General features: G+C 35.8%; 1 long non-coding RNA gene across 1 annotated transcript in view; it reads right to left on the bottom strand.

The window, feature by feature from the left end:
* The window catches only part of LOC139178059 (uncharacterized), a 129,584-nt gene extending 121,036 nt beyond the window's left edge, over nucleotides 1-8,548 (bottom strand). Inside the window, exon 1 of the long non-coding RNA XR_011562490.1 lies at nucleotides 8,496-8,548. This is a non-coding gene — a long non-coding RNA (uncharacterized lncRNA). The remainder of the gene's footprint in view (nucleotides 1-8,495) is intronic.
* Between the last annotated feature and the right edge of the window lie 13,256 nt (nucleotides 8,549-21,804).

Below are 21,804 nucleotides of genomic sequence, written 5' to 3'. Positions count from 1 at the left end.
AAAGTAAACCCAAAACTGAGGAGAGGGGAAGGAATAGTGAAAGGTCCTGGAAGTTAGATGAGATTGTGTGTTATACTAGATGGGACAACCAGAGCATGGTGCAAAGAGACACATTCATGAGAACCAGAGGAATCTGAGACAACTGGCTGGTTGGGTGGGGTGGAGGGTGGGTGCAATCACAAAATGTTGGGGAGTTTTTAGGAAGAACCTCTTCATTGGGTCCTCTTGGAAACAACATCTGTCCACAGCAAGCTCATTAAACAGGCTAAAACAGCAGTATAGCCAACCAAATAGGAGACTACAAGACTAAAATCTTGCCTTCCTTTGCCTCTAACAGTTAAGGAGGTAATTCAAGGAAAAGGGCTGAGTGTGTGCATGCATGTGTGCCTAAGAGAATGCACACAAGCAAACTAGCAGTCTCACCTCTTCACTTGAAGTAAACTTGCACAGGGTGAGGGGTGAGGGGGTTGAATCAATTATGAAGTTAAAGTCTTAAAGCAAACAGTGCTGAGTCTTAAGAATTTAAGTGAAACTGTTTGAATAAACAGAGATCAATGAAAAACTGCAGAACTGGACTAAGATGGCCCATTAAGGGAACCCATTACATTCCCAGAAAAAGGAGGCTCTATTAGAACACAGTTTGCATCAGTTATTGAAACATAAGCTCATTCAATGACTCCTCAATAAACTGGATATAAAGCTATTAATTATAGAGTCCTTACTATATGATCAACCCTTACTAATCCCTTCACATCCATAAAATCATATAAACACAGGAGTTACTTTTGGATTCCTTTTACACATAAGGTAACTGAAGTTTAGAGAGAGTCAGTGACTTTTCATAAGATCCAGAGTTAAGACTTAAAAATCAACCTGTGTGCCTGACTCCACAATTTACATTCTCGAGTACTACGTTACAACACCACTCTTTGGAAAGGACACTGCAAGCAAATAGAAGAGGGTGAGCAAGGTGGAGTGGCATGAAACAGTATGATTTATATGCAGAGTTGCATAACATTTGGCTTTAATAAAGTATTAAAAGTGAGGTGAAGAACAGAAAGAGATAGAAGCATGGAGGCCAGATCAGTGGGTGGGTGGAAACAAGTTCATGGAGATCCTTTTGGGCTCACAACCTGGCAAACTGTAGGCAGGAGGAAATGGGGAAATTCAGAAGGGTTTTTAGGCAAGTGAGTAAAATGGTGAGATCCATGATTTCTGCCAAGGTTAATCATTCACATATCTATTAATTTTGCTTTAGCCAAATAATATACTTTGAATCTTTGCCTACCAACCTTAAAATTCATTTTGATAACAAGGAAAACCAAGCAAGAGACCATAGATGACTGTGGTTCACAGCCATGACCACTACTAGAAAAACATCTTAAAGAACATCATAAGAGTGTCCACATTCAAGAATTAAGAGCCAGACTATTCCATTCTCAACACTTAATTCAAAACTTTACAATTCATTTCTTTTCTAGAATCACTTTCCACGTAAAATCAGAACAGTTCTTTAAAGATCTTCACAATTTAGCAGCTTTTGAAATTTGACTATGGCATTTATTTATTGCAGGGAAAGGTTGGTCATGAGGTAATTTTAATGTTCATGCCTAGAATTTCATGTGACTAATTTAAAGGTCATACTTCTTAGCTGTTATGAATAATTTTTCCATGGATCTTTTGACATTGTAAAATGAAATATAATCTTATAACACTTTAAAATGCCTTTACCCTGGAGATTTTATTTCATACCATGGGCAGTTTCACATCTTGAAAGTATGGAATTTTAAGCCCAATTCTTAGAAGAAAATTAGCAAATATTGTGAAGTTGATTATAGTGTTATTACCCAACATGAATAGCATGCAAACTCTCTGAAGTAGCATATATGAAGCAAAGACTACTAAATTCAAGGCACTGGGGAAAAACCCAAAATACAATCATCTCTGAATCTTAATCAGAACCCTTAAAGAAGACATATTTAATAGTAAAAAATAAACTTCAAAGGATATATACATAATTATAAAAAGAAAAACAGACATTCTATGTTTAGTATTCATATATAAATCAATACAATTTCAAACTGCTAAAAATATGTTATCACATTTTCTATTGTTTTTATGCACAGAGTTTAAAGGGCTTCCCTGATGGCTCAGATGTTAAAGAATCTGCCTGCAATGCAGGAGACCTGGGTTCAGTCCCTGGGTTGGAAAGATCCCTTGGAGGAGGGCATGGCAACCCAATCCAGTATTCTTTCCCGGAGAATCCCTATGGACAGAAGAGCCTGGCAGGCTACAGTCTATGGGGTTGCAAAGAGTCAGACACGACTGAGTGACTAAACACAGCACAACACATAGAGTTTAAAAAAAAGAGAGACAAACGGATATGAAAGGAACCTCTCATCAAAATACACGAACACTGTAGTTTTCTAGGCACCACAAGATGCATGGCATTCTGGCTGCAGCACTGAAATCAGAAAATGTCAGTGTCTAATATCTTTTAGATGACATGTTAAATTGAAGTTTTCTAGAGATTAGAGATTGCATGGTAAATCTGGTAAACAGAAGAATTCATAAATCTAGAGTCCTGAAAAATGTCTTCAAAACTCTTCTTATCCCCTCCCTAAAACAAAGACCTCAATCTAATATAAATTAGCAAAGATATTTTCTGTTCAAAAAGCTGACAAGAGATTATTAGATATTTAGCATTGTAATACACATTATAATCTGCAAGTTATGGAATGCTACAGTTTCACGGTTAAAATAAAGTTCACTTTTGCTTCTTTTCACTGCATAGTGAATCGACGTGGATTTGTTTTACCCTATAGAATCTGGAAATTTGCAGTATGACAGGAAAGTATGAAAGAATATTGATTAAAAGAGAATGTGAAGCAGTTAATTTGAAGTTGTAGGACTCTTAACAATAATCTTCTTAAATGCATAATTTTCTTCCTTTATCTTACAAAACAAGGTCAAATTATGCTCACGCAATATTTTTTTAAAAGATTAGAAAATAAAATATTTAGATTGATAGTCAAAAAAAAAAAAAACTTTTTTCATTTAGGACCACAGTTTAGTTTTAATGCATTTAATTGGCTTAGTTAAATGTATAGGAAAGAAATAATAAAAAATAATAATTCTAACCTAGAAAAATTAATTCTGTTATAATAAGGAAGTCTGTGCTATTAGTAACTTTGAGACAATTATTATTAATGCTAAAAAAGATTTGCATTTCAATTAGTAAAAACACTCAATGAATTATTGCAAAATATTTGTCTCAGGTCTCCATTTTCAGCAAAATGTGTGTCAATACAGATTGCCTAAAATTTTGAATGAAGCTGAACTATTTTTCAAAAGTTTGCTGGAAAAAATTACTATTCATTGGAAGAACTGATGTTGAAGCTGAAGCTCCATGACTTTGACCACTTGATGCCAAGAACCAACTCATTGGAGAAGACCCTGATGCTGGGAAAGATTGAGGGCAGGAGCAGAAAGGGGTGACAGAAGATGAGATGGTTGGATGGTATCACCTACTCAGTGGACATGAGTTTGAATAAACTCCAGGAGATAGTGAAGGACAGGAAAGTCTGGTGTGCTGCAGTCCATGGGGTAACAAAGAGTTGGACACAACTTAGTGACTGAACAACATTGCTAGAGATGGTAGGAAAATCAGGAATGTCCTCCAAGACCAGAAGCAATGAAAAAGCTCAAATTCAAAAGGACAAGTCATTTTGGAACATCTTCTGGGGGCATGTGATAAGCCCTAGTGTCTCTGAACTCTATTTTTAATAGGCACCATAGTGGTCAGAAGACAAACCCAGGACTCATGAATGGAGAGATTAAAACAGAGACTTCTGCATAAAGTTAGGATCCCCAAAGGTAATACTTTCTCTGGGAAAACTAGGAAAAAACCTTCCTCACAGAGGGATATGGAGGGAAGTTTTGTTTGGCTGATCTTGGCTCCAAGTGGAAGAAAAATAATGAAATTCTTCCCAAAAAATGCCCACTAACAGAGCCCTTATTTAGGCCTGCCTCCAGAATTCTTTCATCCTCAGAATCTGAAAACTCTGAATTAGGATGATAGTAGTCCTGGGTCAACAGTCATTAAGTGCATGGAGGAAACACACACAACTACTTTCTGGGAAGAAATGATATCAGTCCTGGTCGTGAGGAATTCTCAGATAAAATTACAAAGAACACCAATTTAGAAATGAACGTTGCAGAACAAATGAGAAAACATCAACAGATATAGCAACTGCAAAAACATTCCCACAAAAACTGTGAATACAATGATCAGAAACAGAATGTGAAAGAAATACTTGATATCTTTAAAGAAATTAAAAGTGAGAGAATCAAAAGTCTGATTAAAGAACAAGAGATTGTAACAAAAAATATCAGGGTAGATTAGAAAAGGATCAAAGAAAAACAAACATAAATAGGACTACTAGAATGAAAGAATACAGTAATTTAAATTGAGAATATATATATAAGAGATAGGTTAGTCAGCAGATTACACATAGTTGACAACAATTAGTGAAGTAGAAGAAACATTAAAAAGTAACCCCAAAAATAGCACAGATAAGCAAAAAAATATATTTATTTAATGTAGCCATCCTGCAAATACAAGGTGATCTAAAATTTAAAATCCTTTGATAATCTGCTAACTTACAACTTTAAAAAAGATTAAAGTCAGTTCACAGAACTAGTTATCATTAACATGAAAATATTGTTTTTGATTGTTAAAAGTGATTGCTATTTTGAATAAAATAATGGTTACAGAAAATTCATCTTTTATAAATAATATTAAACCATGGACCTAAGAAACACAATGAATCCAGAGTAAACAGACAACTACAAAACAGAAATCTCACAACCAAAAAAAATTCCTTTTATATAAAGTCAACTTTTTGTAAAATTAATTTCATGTAAATTAATAGAAATGGTACATTTTTAAAATTTTAATATATCTTATATCATACATTATATTTATAAGGAACTTTGAGACCAAATTAATTTTTTAAAATTCCCAGATATTTTGAAATCTGTTTGAATGAAAGCAGAGTAGTAATGATTAAATTCAATCAATTTCATATTCAAAATCTGTGTATCAATATAAATGCTATGCACTTGTGTATTCATTTTGTTATTCAGTCCTAAAGCAATTTTAAAATTGAGAATTTAAGTATATGATACAGAAAATATTATTTTTAAAAATTATAATTAAATTTTAAATCATTCAACACTATACACATTATACTTTTATATGAAAGAAAGAAATGATCATTAAATATGACTAGTCTTCAATTAGTCAATCCACATATATTAATATTAAGCCATTGTGTGCTGAGTATACTCTGTGGAGGACACATGCAATAGAGATTTATATTTAATTGAAAAGACAAGAGTGCAAAAGTTTTTTTTTTAGAAATTAAAGAATATAAAGGAAAACACACAGTAAATGATAAAGTGTGAGCAAAAAAAAAACAACACAAAATCAAAGATGCAATATGAGTACAGATGCCTCTCCATACCATGTCGAAAGGTTTTCGTATCCTGAGAATCAATCAACAGTGCATCAAGAAGATTTGGGGGAAAATTGCAGAGAATTCCCAAAGAAAAGCTTGAATTTGTCACATCTTTGACAACTGTTAACATAGCAATTACACTGTCTTTACAACTATTTGCATTTATACTGTATTAGGTATTATAAGTAAACTAGAGATGAGTATCCAGGAGAAGGGGTATTAGTTAGATGAAAACACTATGCCATTTTATATAAAGGACATGAGCATTTTATATAAAGGATGTCAGCTGAAAAATTGATGCTTTTGTTTTTTGTTTTTTTATTATTGACATAAATTTATTGGAATAATAATTTAATCTGGGTAAACACAAATTTATGTTTTTCATAATCTTAAACATTATGTAGAAGTAATATAAGTTTATTTAATTAGTGAATCTATTTAAGATTAGGTAGTACATATTCAAGTAAAGTAAACATTTATACTTATGTATTTTACTTAATAATGACAAATCATAGATGACATAACTTTCAAAAAATAAAACCAGTAATATTAAACTTGTCTCATTAACTAAATTATTTGAAAGTGAACTCTTAAAACATTTCTGAGCTGAATATTTTTTATTTTATTTTATTTTTTTTTCCTGTAGAATTTTTTTTTAATTTTATTTTTTTTTCTAATTTTATTTTATTTTTAAACTTTACATAATTGTATTAGTTTTGCCAAATATCAAAATTGATGCTTTTGAACTGTGGTGTTGGAGAAGACTCTTGAGAGTCTTGGACTGCAAGGAGATCCAACCAGTCAATCCTAAAGGAAATCAGTCCTGAATACTCATTGGAAGGACTGATGCTGAAGCTGAAACTCCAATACTTTGGCCACTTGATACAAAGAACTGACTCATTCAAAAAGACACTGATGCTTGGAAAGACTGAAGGCAGGAGGAAAAGGGGATGACAGAGGATGAGATGGTTGGGTGGCATCACCAACTCTATGGACATGAGTTTGAGTAAGCTCTGGGAGTTCACAATGGACAGGGAAGCCTAGCATCCTGCAATCCATGGGGTTGCAAAGAGTTGAACATGACAGAATGACTGAACTGAACTAAGCACGCATTGGTGAATTTTGATAATCATGGGGCTCCTAGAACTAAGCCTTCCTGAAGCTTCTGAGGGATGATTTGTTTCAGTAAACCATTACAATTTCATCAAATAGATTCAAAACTGTTTAAACTAAGGAAACCCCTTCTTTTAAATATTCAAATTAATTTTTGAATTTATTTTAAATTTATTCACTACTTTAAACCCTTTGCAAGTACGCACACATTCATATTCTTTCTTCCTCTCCCTCTCCCTCTCTGTCTCTCCCTTTCTCTCTCTTCTATATAGATAAATTTAATTACATGGTTATTTTTTAAAAGTATAGTATGCATGTCTTAAGGGCTTCCCTGATGACTCAGATGGTAAAGAATTTGCCTGCAATGGGGGAGGGCTCAATTCCTGCATCGTAAAATCCCCTGGAAAACAGAATGACAACCTGCTCCAGTATTCTTGCCTGGAGAATCCCATGGACAGAAGAGCCTGGAGAGCTATAGTCCATGGTATTGCAAAGAGTCTGACGTGACTGAGCAGCTAAAAATTTCACTTTCACTTCATAAATGGCTTAAAGACTAATGCTAAAACTAAGATCAACACATAATGCTAAACAAAAACATCCTTATTTTAGCTTTCTAGTTGACAAATATTTATTAGATAAATTATTGACCAAAAAAGTCAAGATAAATTCTTATGAAACTAAAAATTACAACATTATTTTTACTTCCAAAAATTGTAATACTGCAATTGTTTTTAAAAGTATTATATATTAATAGGTATTATTTTAAATTGATTTGCCCCTATATTTACTTTGCTACAAAATAACTATCATGGATGGCATAATTTATCTCCCAATAATGGTGCAGATTCATGAAAAAAAAAAAGAGTGGTTTTTTAATTTCTGTTTTAATTATTTATTTTATAGCAGTAATAAGCATGTATATTAGATCAGTGTTCTGAGCCCTATATGCTTTAAAAACTGAACACTTTTTTTAAACATAGGTTATAAAGAACAATAGTGATATACATGAAATACAACATCATTTATATCACTTTCTTAAATCTTTCAGTCCTGGCAGAGACCACAATTAATTCAGAACTTCTCATTTATTTCCTATCAAAGATTTGGCTACAATACAATAAAAAATAGCAAAATCCAATTTTTTTTCAAACTCTTGATGAAAGTATAGATGCTGAAGCCAAAACTGAAAATGACTATAAACTAGCTGACCTGTTTATTCCAGAAATAGTCACCATTCAGTCGCACTAGCCATGACAGATCAACACCTTGAAGATTTATTAAATGCACCAGTTTATGATCAGTAAATGTTTGCTTTATGTAGACTCTTTGAATACTACAAATTACCAACTACAGATATTTTTTAAGTAAAATTTTTTCTTGGGTTTACCATTGCACCACCTGAGAAACCCTATGGAATAAATGTAAATTGACAAATTGTAAATTAAAATTCTTTCCCAATTCTGAAAATTGTGGGCAGAAAAGGAGGCAAAGTATAGAGTGGCTAAAATTAATATAGCTTATTTGAATGTAGGGATCTCCCTGGTAGTTCAGTGGCAAAAAATCCGTCTGCCAATGCAGGAGACACAGGAGACTTGGGTTTGATCCCTGGGTCAGAAAGATCCCCTGGAGAAAGAAATAGAAACCCACTCTAGTATTCTTGCCTGGGAATATTGGACAGCAGTCTGGAGGGTTATAATCCATGGGGTCGCATAAGAGTCAGACATGACTTAGAGAATAGACAACAATTTGTAGAGATTAATTTGAAAACACTTCAAGTTCAGAATACTGTAGTACCTCACAAAATAGGCATGGAGTATATATTTAAGTGTGAGACAGACAGGTGGGGAACTTCAGTCCTACCGTTGATGGACTTGCATATCCACAGGATGGGTCCTCAGAACAGAAGCGGTGTCCAGGGAACAGAAAGGAAAAAGTAAGGGTGATAAAGAAAACAAAAATATTTACATTTGTAGGAACTAGACTGCTTGATGAACAGAAAGAAAAGCTCTTGAAAATAAGGCTTAATATATAGTGTTTAAAGTTATGAGGAAAGAGTAAACAGTACTTTTCTAGTTTCTAGAAAAGGATAAATAGTAAATGACAAATGTCTTATTTATTTTATAATATCTGTAGCACAAACTAAAGTGAAACAACTGTAATGGAGGGTAGGAAAAAAAAACAACAACAAAGTTTTCTTCATTTCCAGACCAAATGCCAACATTAAAACAACATTAAGTACATATAAATGAAGGTAGTTTGGCTCAGACAGGCTGGTAAATATAACATTTAAGTGAAAAAGGCACCAAAATGTTTCCTTCTCTACTAAAACCCCAAAGAAATTTAATTTAAACTTAATTAGAGTTTTAAGTAGAACATTACACATTAATTATCCAGTCTCCAAGGACATGCAAAATAATGTCCTTTTGCAGGAAGTTGGTTCAGCATTGACTAGTTGCCAACTGTCAAACTAAGGAATTTCTAAAGAGAATTGAATGCAGAGGTTTAAAAAGGTAGAGGAATTAAGATAATATATACATGTATAAATAATTGGTAAGCTCTTGTTATAATTCTCTGTGAAACTATACATTTAAAATGAGAGAAGCATAGTGCAAATGGGAAAGTTTTCATTTAAATCTTTTAAAGATAAGAAAATATATTATCATCTTACATAAATTGTCACTTTTTTAAGAAAAATAACTTTAATTTAAAAATTCAAGTTGAGATATATGTCCTTACAATCCACAAATCTTTTATCATTTATTTATGAATGTTTATTCTTTCAAATAAATGATGAATCTGTAAATTAAATATCCAAATGGTGAATAATGGTACCTAAATGAATTTATAGGAATTTCTTATATGCAAAATATGTCATTAATATTTATTATCTTCAAATTGTACATGTACACAATACAAGTAACTGAACACAGGAAATCAGCATGCCTAAGAGTTTGATGTGGATTATGAGCCAGACATTGGCCAGTCTTCAACAAATGAGAAACTTTAATCAAAGCTCCTGACCAAACACCATTAACTGTTTGAATAGGAACTGAAGTAAACTTCCATTGGGAGAATTTCATGCTACCTGAAATTTTCACTCTTAAAAAAGTAACAAAGTTGTAATCTCCCTCCATCTTCCAATGGTATTTACATATTGCTATGTGTGTACAGTTTCAAAATATGAATTTTACATGTAAGTGTAAAACTATATTCAAATTAAACATTTAAGAATAACAAAATAGTTTGTTTTTAAACTGTATTACCATTCCTCATGTTCATTCTGCTTCTTTTCCTATAACCAGTCATTTTAAAATGCTTGAGACATAACCCTTTATTTAAATGCATTCTTAGAAGATGTATATTGTGGGTTTGCACTCACATATTTTAAATTTATAAACGTATTTTCTCCATAATTCCTTCTGCTTCTTACTTTGTTTTAATATAACATATTTTCAGGGTCTATAAATTTCCTGTTACATTTCAACTGAGGTAGCCAGCTCCCAGGATGGCCCCCAATGATTCACACTTCTTGATGAGAATGTTCATGTTTGATCACCTCCCACTGCCAATCAGCGCTGGCTGTGTGTGTGACCAATAGGATGAAGTAGATAAGAGGCCATGTGACTTCTGTGGCTAGGTCATGAAAAGCAATATGGCTTCAGCCTGATTCCTTCTCTCTTAGGATCCGTGCCCAGGAAACACATGGAGGAGGAAACCCAAGTCAAAGGGAGAGGTCACATATAGACAATCTAGTGAACAGACCCAGCCCAAGTCTTAGCTAACTGCCATCTTAAAAGGTCAAAAAATATAGTCAGTTTTCAGATAATTCCAGTTTCTAAGTAGCTCCAGCTGAGGCCAAATGGAACGAGATGAGTCATCCCCATTAAATTGCAGACCTATGTTACTTTGGAGTTCTGAGAAGTAAGTACCAAGCAGAGATCAGATGTTCAAGAAATTTGTTCTGAAAAATGCTTGTGAAGGACAAAGCTGGGTGGGGCAGGGGGAGCGGACGGCGAAAAGTCTTCAGATTATGATGTAAGTGTAACACTTTTGATAAGAAAGAGGGAAGAAAGGAGAGTTGGTTAAAAAGAATTTCAGACTACACTGAATTTCTAAAAAATCTTGACTAGGCTGATGGGGACTTCCTAGGAAAATGTTGCCCATAAAGGAGTCCAATATTAGGCCAAAATATTGTAATGCTTTTGCCACGCTCAGTCACTGGCTAGGCGGTGCCCTGGGAGAAGATGGCCATGGCATGAACACCATAGCAGATTCAATGGTATGGTAACTGGAGTTTGTCACTTAGCGGTGCTCCACACTGAAGCTTCTCTCCACCATCTACTCCATTCAATGCACAGAGCCACTTTTCTATGAATCTTTGGGTAGTAGGTCCCTTCTACCAAGAGGACGTTCCTTCTTAAAAAGGTTTTATTTCATTGGCTCTGATGGTGCTATATACCAGTGATTTTCTCTGGCTATTCCCCAGTATCCTTGGCCGATGTAGTTATTTCTCCAGTTTTTTAGTACCAACCCCACTTTTCACATTTTTTTTGTTTGTTTTACTTTCTCACATGTAGAAAATCATTGCATGCCTGGTAAATGAAGACAAGTGCATTACCAGCTTACATCTTTTATAAGCTCTCCTCTCTCAATTCAATTTAATGCTTACAATTTTTCTTCCAAAGACTGGGTTTTTCTGGACTTGAGGCTCATCTAACTTCTTAAAGACATTTTTACTTAATGTAAAGAAGACAATAGATAACACACAATACTTTTAGACAAAGATCATATTAGGAAAAGAGCTAAAACTGAAACACAATCCTCTCATTCAAATTCTTAAAGCAATTTAGATGTTCTGACTAGGATACCAGTCTATGTTTTCAATGATGAGTGTGAGGAAATGTTTGTAAGTATTTATATTCAATATGTGGTTAAGAGTTCAGATAACTAGAGATACAGACTATTTGCAGTATTAGGTGACTCACTGATGACTCATCCACATGAGAAGAGAACATGTTTTTATTTGGACCTAAAAGGAAATATGAGTGGGATATGGCTGTCAAGAGAATTTGAATTTCTTGAGAGTGTAGGTAGAACAATGCTTTCAAACCCAGAAAGAAAATACTATGTACATCTAAAAATATGAGACCACAGGGAAAAAGAAAGATTGATCTGAAAAATAAGACTAAATGAGTGTTCTGTCATAAAAGTAAACACAAGAGAGATTATATAATGAATTATGCCAAAAGTTTGAGAAAATACCATTTTACTTTCACATGGAAAGTGGGGAAGGGATGACCCTAAATCTTCCTTGATTTTTATGACTGATTTAATTATCACTCAAATAACTTTTTGATGTATAGAAAATAGTAAGATAAAGTATATGTCAATAGTTACATTTTGTTAGTAAAGAACATTTTCATATTGTATTAACATATTGTATTTTCATATTGTATTAACATCAAACAGTAGCTCTATAAGAATGCCAAACATGGGGTGGGGGAGGGGCAGAAATTGGTTGTCTTTGGATCCCTGTTAATATTTGTTCCCGAGTCTATGCTACCTAATAAGAATGCACCACCACCTTGTGGAAATCCCTTCCAACTACAAACACATGATCCCAAGATCCAGATGGATTCAAGGAACAAATTATCAGATCAACCTATTTCATTTTCATTTCATTTAGTTTGACTATTGGTTCTACGTGGGCTTCTCAGTGATGAAGTGATAAGGAATCCACTGGCAATGGAGGAGATGCAAGAGACTCAGGTTTATATCCTGGGTTGAGAAGATCCCCTGGAGTAGAAAATGACAATCCTCTCCAGTATTTTTGCCTGGACACTTCATCAGACAGAGGAGCCTGCCAGGCCACAGTCGATAGGGTTGAAATGAGGTGGACAGGACTAAGCAGCTGAGCACAGCACAGCATAGTATTGTTTTTATGTGGCTTACAACAAAATCTTAGTCTCTCAACCCAGCCTCTCTCTTCAACTCTAGTACTATCTTTCCAATTGTTTGGTTCAATTTCCCACTTGATAGCTTTACTTCCACTTAAAATACCATAACTTCCAAACAAAATTCTTCAAAATAGTTCTACTTAAATGTATGGACAGTCATATAAGCAGTGTTCAATCATCCAGGTTAAAAACGTTGGCCTTCTTTGACTTATTCTTCACCTTGAAGTTAACCATCAAGTTCTGTTTGTTCTAACCCTAAATGTTTTTCCCTATTTGTTCTCTTCTTTTTATCTCTATCGACAAAAATCCTAGATTATGCCTTCAAATTTGCATACCTAAACCATTATACATGCTAAGTCACTTCAGTCATGTCCGCCTCTGTGACGCTATGGACTATAGCCCACCAGGCTCCTCTGTCCACGGAATTTTCCAGGCAAGAATACTGGAGTGGGTTGTATTTCCTTCTCCAAGGAATCCTCCCAACCCAGGGACTGAACCCAAGGCTCTTACATCTCCTGTATTGGCAGGTGGGTTCTTTACCACTAGTGCCACCTGGGAAGCCCAGCTAAACTTGGAACGATCAACAGTCTTATAACCAGTATATATGCTTCTAATGATGGGACCTAGATCATGGCATCTGGTCCCATTATTTCATGGCAAATAGAAAGGGAAAAAGTGGAAACAGTGGCAGACTTTATCTTTTTGGGCTCCAAAATCACTGTGTTCAGTGACTGCAGCCACAAAATTAAAAGACATTTGCTTCTTGGAAGAAAAGCTATGACAAACATAGACAGCGTATTAAAAAGCAAAGACATCACTTTGCCAACAAAGGTCCATATAGTCAAAGCTATGGTTTTTCCAGTAGTCATATACAGATATGAGAGCTGGACCATAAAGAAATCAGAGCACTGAAGAATGGATGGCTTCAAACTGTGGTGCCAGAGAAGACTCTTGAGAGCCCTTTGAATAGCAAGATCACACCAGTCAATCCTAAAGGAAATCCTCCCTGAATATTCATTGAAGGACTGATGCTGAAGCTGAAGCTCCAATACTTTGGCCACCTGATGTGAAGAGCCAACTGTCTGGAAAAGACCCTGTTGCTGGCAAAGGTTGAGGGCAGAAGGAGAAGAAGGTGACAGAGGATGAGATGGTTGGATGGCATCACCAACTCAATGGATTTGAATCTGAACAAACTCCAGAAGATAGTGAAGGACAGGGACAGGAAAGCCTGGCATGCTGCAGTTCATGGGGTTGCAAAGAGTCTGACGTGACTTGACTGAACAACAGCAGTGCTTTCGGTGTCTCCTTTCCCCCCACCACCACTATAAATACTGTATCTCTCTCCTGTGAAACTTTACTTGGTCTATTTAGATTCTATGGCCTCCAATACACTTATTAATGTCTAGACATTCCCTGACTTCTTTCACAACACTGTGCTGAATACTGATGTTCCAACCATAATCTCTACTATGTCCCAAATGTGCTCTCGTATTTTCCTCCCTCAATTTCTATGCTCACACTCTCTCAGGCATGCCCCTTCTACCACATCCAGAAGTCAGAATTTTTGTGTTTGCATATTCTCACAGTGAAGTTTAGCAAACTTAAAGATTTTTGACAGAAAAATTCTTTTACCCACTCTGAAAAATATTACAACCAGATTTTAAAGAGATACACATGCAGTAATGACTACTGACTTGACAAGTTAGGTAGCTAAATCCAGACTGGTAATCAGTGGCATTAAAAAAGCTGATATATGAAGGAAGAGAATCTGTCCTCTCCTATTTTAATTTTTATCTATGTAACTTGCTATGTGGCTTTTTTTCCTATTGTATTAAATCCTAAACAATTTTTTAACTTAGAGTTTAGAAGGCATTTTGATCTTCCTGTTTTATTTGCTAGCCCAAATTGCCTTACTAACCTTGCATTTTAATCAAATGAATTTTATGCTTTTTCAAGAGAATAATGTGTATAACTTTAGCTTTCAATGGATAACTTTCTTGTACTTGGCAATATAGTTTAGGATGATTTGGGAGTATGGAGTAATAACTAGAACTGGGTATATCTTTAGAATCAGATCAGATCAGAATTGTAATAGTTTTTCAAGAGATTTGGTAGGATTGGGAGGAAGCAAGATAGATTACCTTTTAAGTAAGATATACTAGAGAACGGATGAGATGAGTGGTATTCAAAAGATTATTAAACAGAGGAGACAGACTTTGGTCAAGTTTTTTTAAGCAGCACCAGGGAGAGCTCCCTGCATATGTTAGCCCCTGTTTGAAGGAAACTAATGGTCTGCTCTTTTACTGCTGGCAGCTAGAAACTTTTCATATGGACTTGATTCCCAATCGTAGTCTATGTGACAGCATAGGTCTCAGGCTTGTTAAGTCAGATCCCAATCCTCAGTCGATGAGGCTCCACACTCATATACCTAAAAATTATTGGGATACATTCAGTACAGATCAACTGGGAGTTCAGGCTACAGGATTAATTTTGGTGGAAAGCGATTCTCCTAAAATCTCAAGATCTTCTTAGTCAAAGGTTTTTTTCTCCACCATATAATTATCCTGGAGAAATGGGATGAAAAACATCACCTTGCCCAAGATCATACCTCCCTTGACCCCAAGTCCCAGGGCAGCCTAAAGCCCTAGTTCATACAGGGTTATAAAAACCAAAAGTCTCTTTTCCCAATTTTGCATAACTCTGAAGGGCCATTAAAGCTTCAAGTCCATCATGGGGTCACCTGAAAGCTTGTTGGGATTATACTATAACCCAACTTCTTATTCAGTCCAATCCTGGTTCGTTTCCTTTTCCCAGAAGTGTGAATAAATTCCCATCCTGGCAGGAATAATTAACCCAGACCATAAGGAGAAGGTGTGGATGCTGTTACACAATGGAGAGGGGAAGGACATGAATATATTTAGCATTTAGGTTGTCAACTGGGATGTGCATGACACAAGAGCAGCAGCCTCAAAAGAGCACAGTAGCAGGACCTTGCACCCCTCAGATGAGGGTCTTGCCACCCCACCAGATAAGCCATCTAGACCAGCAGCATTTCCAAGGATGAAGCAAATCTAGATAATAGAGGAAGGAGATGCTGAGCATCGGTTGCACCCTTTAGAGGCTGGAGATCAACTAAACTTTCTCTTATTTATTCTGCTGAAGAAAAGAGGCCCATCAGAACCCTGAAGGAGCTGCTCTCAATTTGTCCTGTAAAGCAAGTGGAGACAAGTAGCTCAAGGTTGGACTGTGAGAGATGCTGTGCTGTCCTATTCAAATCCCCCTTTGGGGCCTGAAGAGATGATTCTCCAGCTGCTGGGAAGTCTGTTGAAAGCTTTTAAATCTGTTCTCAGCCCTTTGCAGAATTATCATAAGCTTAAGAGAGCCAGAGAGCTGTTGTGGCTCTCAGAGCAGCCCATACCCAGTGACTAGTAAATATGAGACAATCTTGAAGGACCATCCCAGCTTCAACCATGAAGTTGGCTAAGACCTTTGTTGCACTTACATCACAACCCAAATTCTCTTCCTACTTAATTCTGTTTCCTTACTTTTTTCAAAAAACACACTATTCAACTTCCTACACACTAAATTTCCATTTCAAAGTCTGCTTTCCAGGAGGTTCAATCTGATATCTACAACAGTAGGTGAATTAGATACCTCTGAAAACAATATAAACTTTTGCTAATAGTTAAAAAAATATCACCTTCATGGTTTGTGAAGGAAATAACCCTTATATTATGTGTGCTCAACCATATCAATGTGATCGATTGATGGAAAGGTATAAATTTTCTAGAGTTGTCCTCACTTTTGTCCAGCAGGAATGTAGATATACATATTTCAAAACATTTTTAAATGTTGCAAAGATATCTTAATACTGAAGAGAACTAAAGTTATAAATCCGTAATGTTCATATCCCATAAGCATAGCCAAAAATTACATCATATATATAAATTAATTTTCAATCAAAATATCCCAGGTTTCAGTTTCAGGAGGATCATTACTCAAGGAGAATAAACTCTCTATTATTCATCATGATCAAGAAAAGGAATGTGTCGATTAATTACAGTCTTTTTAATAGAGATTCCATGTGCATTATGTTTGAATTACCAATTTTCAAATAATTCAACACATGATATACATTTAAGATCCAACTGACTAAAAATAATCTAACTTTTTTTAACAATGTAAAAATCATTTTAGGATCTTGTTACATCACATTATATCAGTATCGACATTGTCATTTAGAATTGCAGGAATGACTACTAATGGAGACTTCTGCTGTTGAATTCCAGAATAATTATTATACTGTTACAGTTTCAACTCATGTTGTAGTTGCAAAGACCACCAGAGACCATCATGCTATCCCTTAACTGTATCTCAGAGTTGAAAAGGAATAGATTAAGCATACATTTAGCTTTCAAGTTATAAACTAGTTGGTCATGATGTGTGACTTAAGAGTAAATGGGGAGAAAAAGTGAACAGTAGTAGTAAGCAAATGCAAAAATATGATAGACCACTGTTAAGAAACACGTGTACCTATCCTGTCGGCTCCATGGAAATAATTGGCAACATGAAGCTCCTGCATTAAAATCTTTGCTCAAGAAAGAAGACAGGGTTGCTCTGATACATTTCCTATGAACAACTACAATTCACTTTATGAATACATCTGACATGCACTCACTATCATTTCAGGGCTTACTCTACCTTGTTGTCAAGGAAACAGACAGCAGGCTCACTTAGGAAGTAGTGAAAAGAAATCCGTAAAAGAAGAGAAGTATATCATGTGTTGCAGGAGTAAGAGCTCCCTTCTCTGAAGGGGACCTTGATAGGTTTCCAATGTTAATGAATAGAACCCAAACTCACTGCAAAACATGAAATCTGAGCATGACAGAAAAGATGTTATGAAATGCTTGCAGAGGGCAGAAAATTAATAAAGGTGAATTGGCTTTATATTTACAGAGAGATTTTTTTACATAATACACTCATTATACTCAACATAAGGTATGCTATCTACATTTGAAAATTAATAAACTGGTTGAATTTAGTAAGTTAGCCATTATCTTTAAATTAGTTACTATAAACAAGGATATAAGCAGTTGACCAAATGTAACTAATTTATTTCAAGTTATAAAGTCACCTGCTTGGGGGAATATGATTTTGTTAAAGCCAATACATTGAAATGATTGAGACCTCAGCTTCTAAGTCAAATATCCTCGTAATGAAATTGCAGCTAACTACCAAAGGAATAAAAAACGATGGTACCTTCAGAGGGGTTTAAATAAGAATTACTGAAAGGATTCTTTGCAGAGGTGTGGGAAAGTTGAAAGGAACAACAAGGTATAAATTTATACTGAAGAATTCAGGGACGTGCAAAAAATGGAAATCCATTGCTAACCTCAAGAACTCAAGAAAAGAATTACCAGAATTTGATGATCACCCATCAGGAACTATAACTGTATGGAAAACAGACTGCTGTAGCCAGGCAGGAAGGGAGCAGGGTGGCTATAGTATAGGGAAAAATACCACCACTCTCATCTTATTTCACCCTTAAATACTCTGCTGAGATCTCCCTTAAGTTGAAGCCTACCAGAAGTCAAAAAAGAAAAAAAATAAAAAAGAGAGAGAGAGAGAGAGAAAGAGAGCCTGATGTGATTTAATAGTTCAACCTTATAGAGCAGGGTAGAGGAAAGCAGAAAATTGATCTAAGAAAGCAAAATATAAAATGATAGTGAACATATCAGCATGTTAATTATATTACCTGAGACATATTACTTATGTTTCTGTTTCATCATCTTGGGAAGTTGAAAACTTGGAAGAGATTCAAAGCATAAAGACCTAAATATATACAACAGTGTTAACACTAAATGAAGCATTAGTTTAACACTTTTTTTTGCAGTCTTCCAAAACTTACTTTTCAAATTATGAAAAGCAATTCTTAGTTGTCCCATGTATAACACAGTCTCTAGATTTAATCTCTTAATAGCAGAAATAGCAGCTTCTTTCACATTCATAGCTAGTTGGGGGCCTTTGATCTGAACACAGAAAATGGCTCCCCAAAGATGTCGTTGTTCAGTCGCTCAGTCATGTCTGACTCTTTGCGACCCCATGGACTGCAGCACGTCAGGCCTCCCTGTCCTTCCCTGTCTCCTGGAGTCTGCTCAAACTCATGTCCACTGAGTCGGTGATACTATCTAACCAAAGATGCTCAAGTCTGAATTCTTAAAACCTGTGAATATGTTACCTTATACTGCAAAGGAACTTCACACCTGGGATTAAGTTAAGAATTTTAAAATGAAGAGATTGTCCTGGATTATCTAAATGCTCCCAAAGTAACCACAAAGTTCCTGAGGAGAGGGAGGCAATAGGGTCAAAGTGCCAGAAGGAAATAAAAAGACAGAAGTAGAGGTTTGAGTGATTTGAGTAAGGGATGATGAATCAAAGAATGTGTGTGGTCTCTAGAAGCTGGAAAAGGCAAGGAAATGGATTCTCCTCTGGAGCCTGCAGAAGGAATACAGCCCTGCAGACACCTTACATTTAGAACGTTAGCTGAAGAACTATAAGATAATACATCTGTGTGATTTTAAGGCACTGTTTGTGGCCATTTGCTACAGCAGAAATAAGAAACTAATACAGAGTTTCTGTTCTTTCTTTCTGATGCCCCAGATCCATTTTCCACCCCTTCCTGTTTGGGTCTGTGCCACAGGAGGCTAACCTTTGGCTTCTACCTGAGATCAGTGAATGGGAGGAGGCATTGGCCTGGCGGGGTTGGGCTGGAAGGCTGGCAGAGAGAAGTTAGAGTCCTTACCCCTCCCCTGCCTACTTGCTGCAGCTTTGGCCCTTGGGCCCCTACAGCCCACAGCTTAAGGCTCCTAGACCGAGGGCTGGTCACTCCCCACTGCTGCTAGACCCAAATGCTCTCCCACCCCTGTTGCTTCCCTTAGTCCTGTGCACACTTTCCTAAATCATTAATAACTATCCAGTTAAGCTCTTTGAGTGTGCCATTTCTTTGCTGCCAGTAAACTGTCTGGTTCAATACAGCATATCTTTTTCACACTATTCATTTAGACTCAGTTAGCAGAGTCTGAGGTGTTCAGAAAGAATACCAAGCATAAGAAAGTTTAAGACAGTATAATCATCTACTATAATTAAAATTTTAGTTTGCTCATCTTTTGAATTGAGTTATAACATGTCTGTCCCCCCTTTAGAAAAACTGAATCGTCCTTCACTAAAAATCCCAGTTATGATGGAGATTCATATTTATACAAAAAAATAATATTTACAAAAACCATTACAAAATACATCTTCACTTTCAAGTGTTGTAGGCACTTTTTAACAATAGACAAAGGCACAAAGAAGAGTAGAGAGCGATGCTTTTCATGAAATAATACAATTCACTGCAATATTGAAGGTCAGTCAGATATTACAGATCATTACAGGAATAAATAAATGGTAAATAGAATCTAAGAATTTAATTTTTTAAATGTATGTGCCCATCAGGAGCCCATTTATTTTGTTTATAGTCTATCAAAAGTATTATCATGGCTGCTTTTGGAAACTATATTAATGAAATGTCAAATATGTGGATTGATCAAAACTATTTTCTAAAACTTCTGAAGATTTGTTATAATATGGAAAATATACAAAATTCTTGATATCTAAATGCCACTTTAGATATCACTTTATATCTAGATTATTATGTATACACATATACATTTGGGCTTCCCGTGGCACAGTGGTAAAGAATCTGCTGTCAATGCAGGAGACACAGGCTTAATTCCTGCGAAGATCCCCTGGAGTAGGAAAGGGCAACCCACTCCAGTATTCTTGCCTGGGAAACTCCATGAACAAGGAGACCAGTGGGCTACAGTCTGTGGGGCCACAAAGAGTCAGACACAACTCAGCACAGCACAGCACATGTATACATTTAATTATATACACAAATTATATATATGATATACATACAAATATGATTAATACACATAATTATGCTTAAGTGAGAGCTGGTCAAAGTTCCCAGAAGAAGAAAATTTTGTCTGTACATGCTTGAATCACAAACATTCACCCTTTATTAAATTAGACAAATTAAAGAACCCTCTACCAGTCCCCCTCAAATTGGTCAAATAACCATATTTCATAGAAATCATGAAATTCTCTCTCCATTTGGCAAATATCAAGCCCTAAAAGATTAATTTGTGTTGTGCAGATGAAAGATTCTGGGAAATAAAGCCAAAGTTCCCCACCAGGTGGGCTTGAACTTTCTCATATCAATAAAAGTTGTTCTCAGTTACCATTTTGCTACAAAGTCTACCTCAACTAAACACAATCTTTCTACCTTATCCATGGATGAATGTTACAAAGGAGAAGAAAGGACTGCGGATGACTCAAGACAACTTACTGCTCCTGGAAATGCCACAGTCTTACATACAGAGACAACAGTGTCAGTTCTAAAAGTCTCACTGAAACAAAGATACAAGAACAGATTTCACTCTCTAGATAATGCATACTACAAAAAAAAAAAAGCCTCAAATCTAAGGATTGTGAAAATACAGAGCTAATTAAATATGCACACTAAGATTATACTTTTAGCATTTGCATTTAACTACAAAATAGGTTCCTATCTCTACAAGCATCAGATCAGATCAGTTGCTCAGTCGTGTCCGACTCTTTGCGACCCCATGAATTGCAGCACACCAGGCCTCCCTGTCCATCACCAACTCCCGGAGTTCATCCAGACTCACGTCCATTGAGTCAGTGATGCCATCCAGCCATCTCATCCTCTGTCGTCCCCTTCGCCTCCTGCCCCCAATCCCTCTCAGCATCGGAGTCTTTTCCAATGAGTCAACTCTTCACATGAGGTGGCCAAAGTACTGGAGTTTCAGCTTTAGCATCATTCCTTCCAAAGAACACCCAGGACTGATCTCCTTCAGAATGGACTGGTTGGATCTCCTTGCAGTCCAAGGGACTCTCAAGAGTCTTCTCCAACACCACAGTTCAAAAGCATCAATTCTTCGGTGCTCAGCTTTCTTCACAGTCCAACTCTCACATCCATACATGACCACAGGAAAAACCATAGCCTTGACTAGACGGACCTTTGTTGGCAAAGTAATGTCTCTGCTTTTGAATATGCTATCTAGGTTGGTCATAACTTTCCTTCCAAGGAGTAAGCGTCTTTTAATTTCATGGCTGCAGTCACCATCTGTAGTGATTTTGGAGCC

Source organism: Bos indicus, chromosome 20, assembly GCF_029378745.1.
Source record: "Bos indicus isolate NIAB-ARS_2022 breed Sahiwal x Tharparkar chromosome 20, NIAB-ARS_B.indTharparkar_mat_pri_1.0, whole genome shotgun sequence".
Classification (NCBI taxonomy): domain Eukaryota; kingdom Metazoa; phylum Chordata; class Mammalia; order Artiodactyla; family Bovidae; genus Bos; species Bos indicus.
The sequence above is the reverse complement of the archived record's forward strand: the minus strand, read 5'-3'. Positions and strand labels throughout refer to the sequence as shown.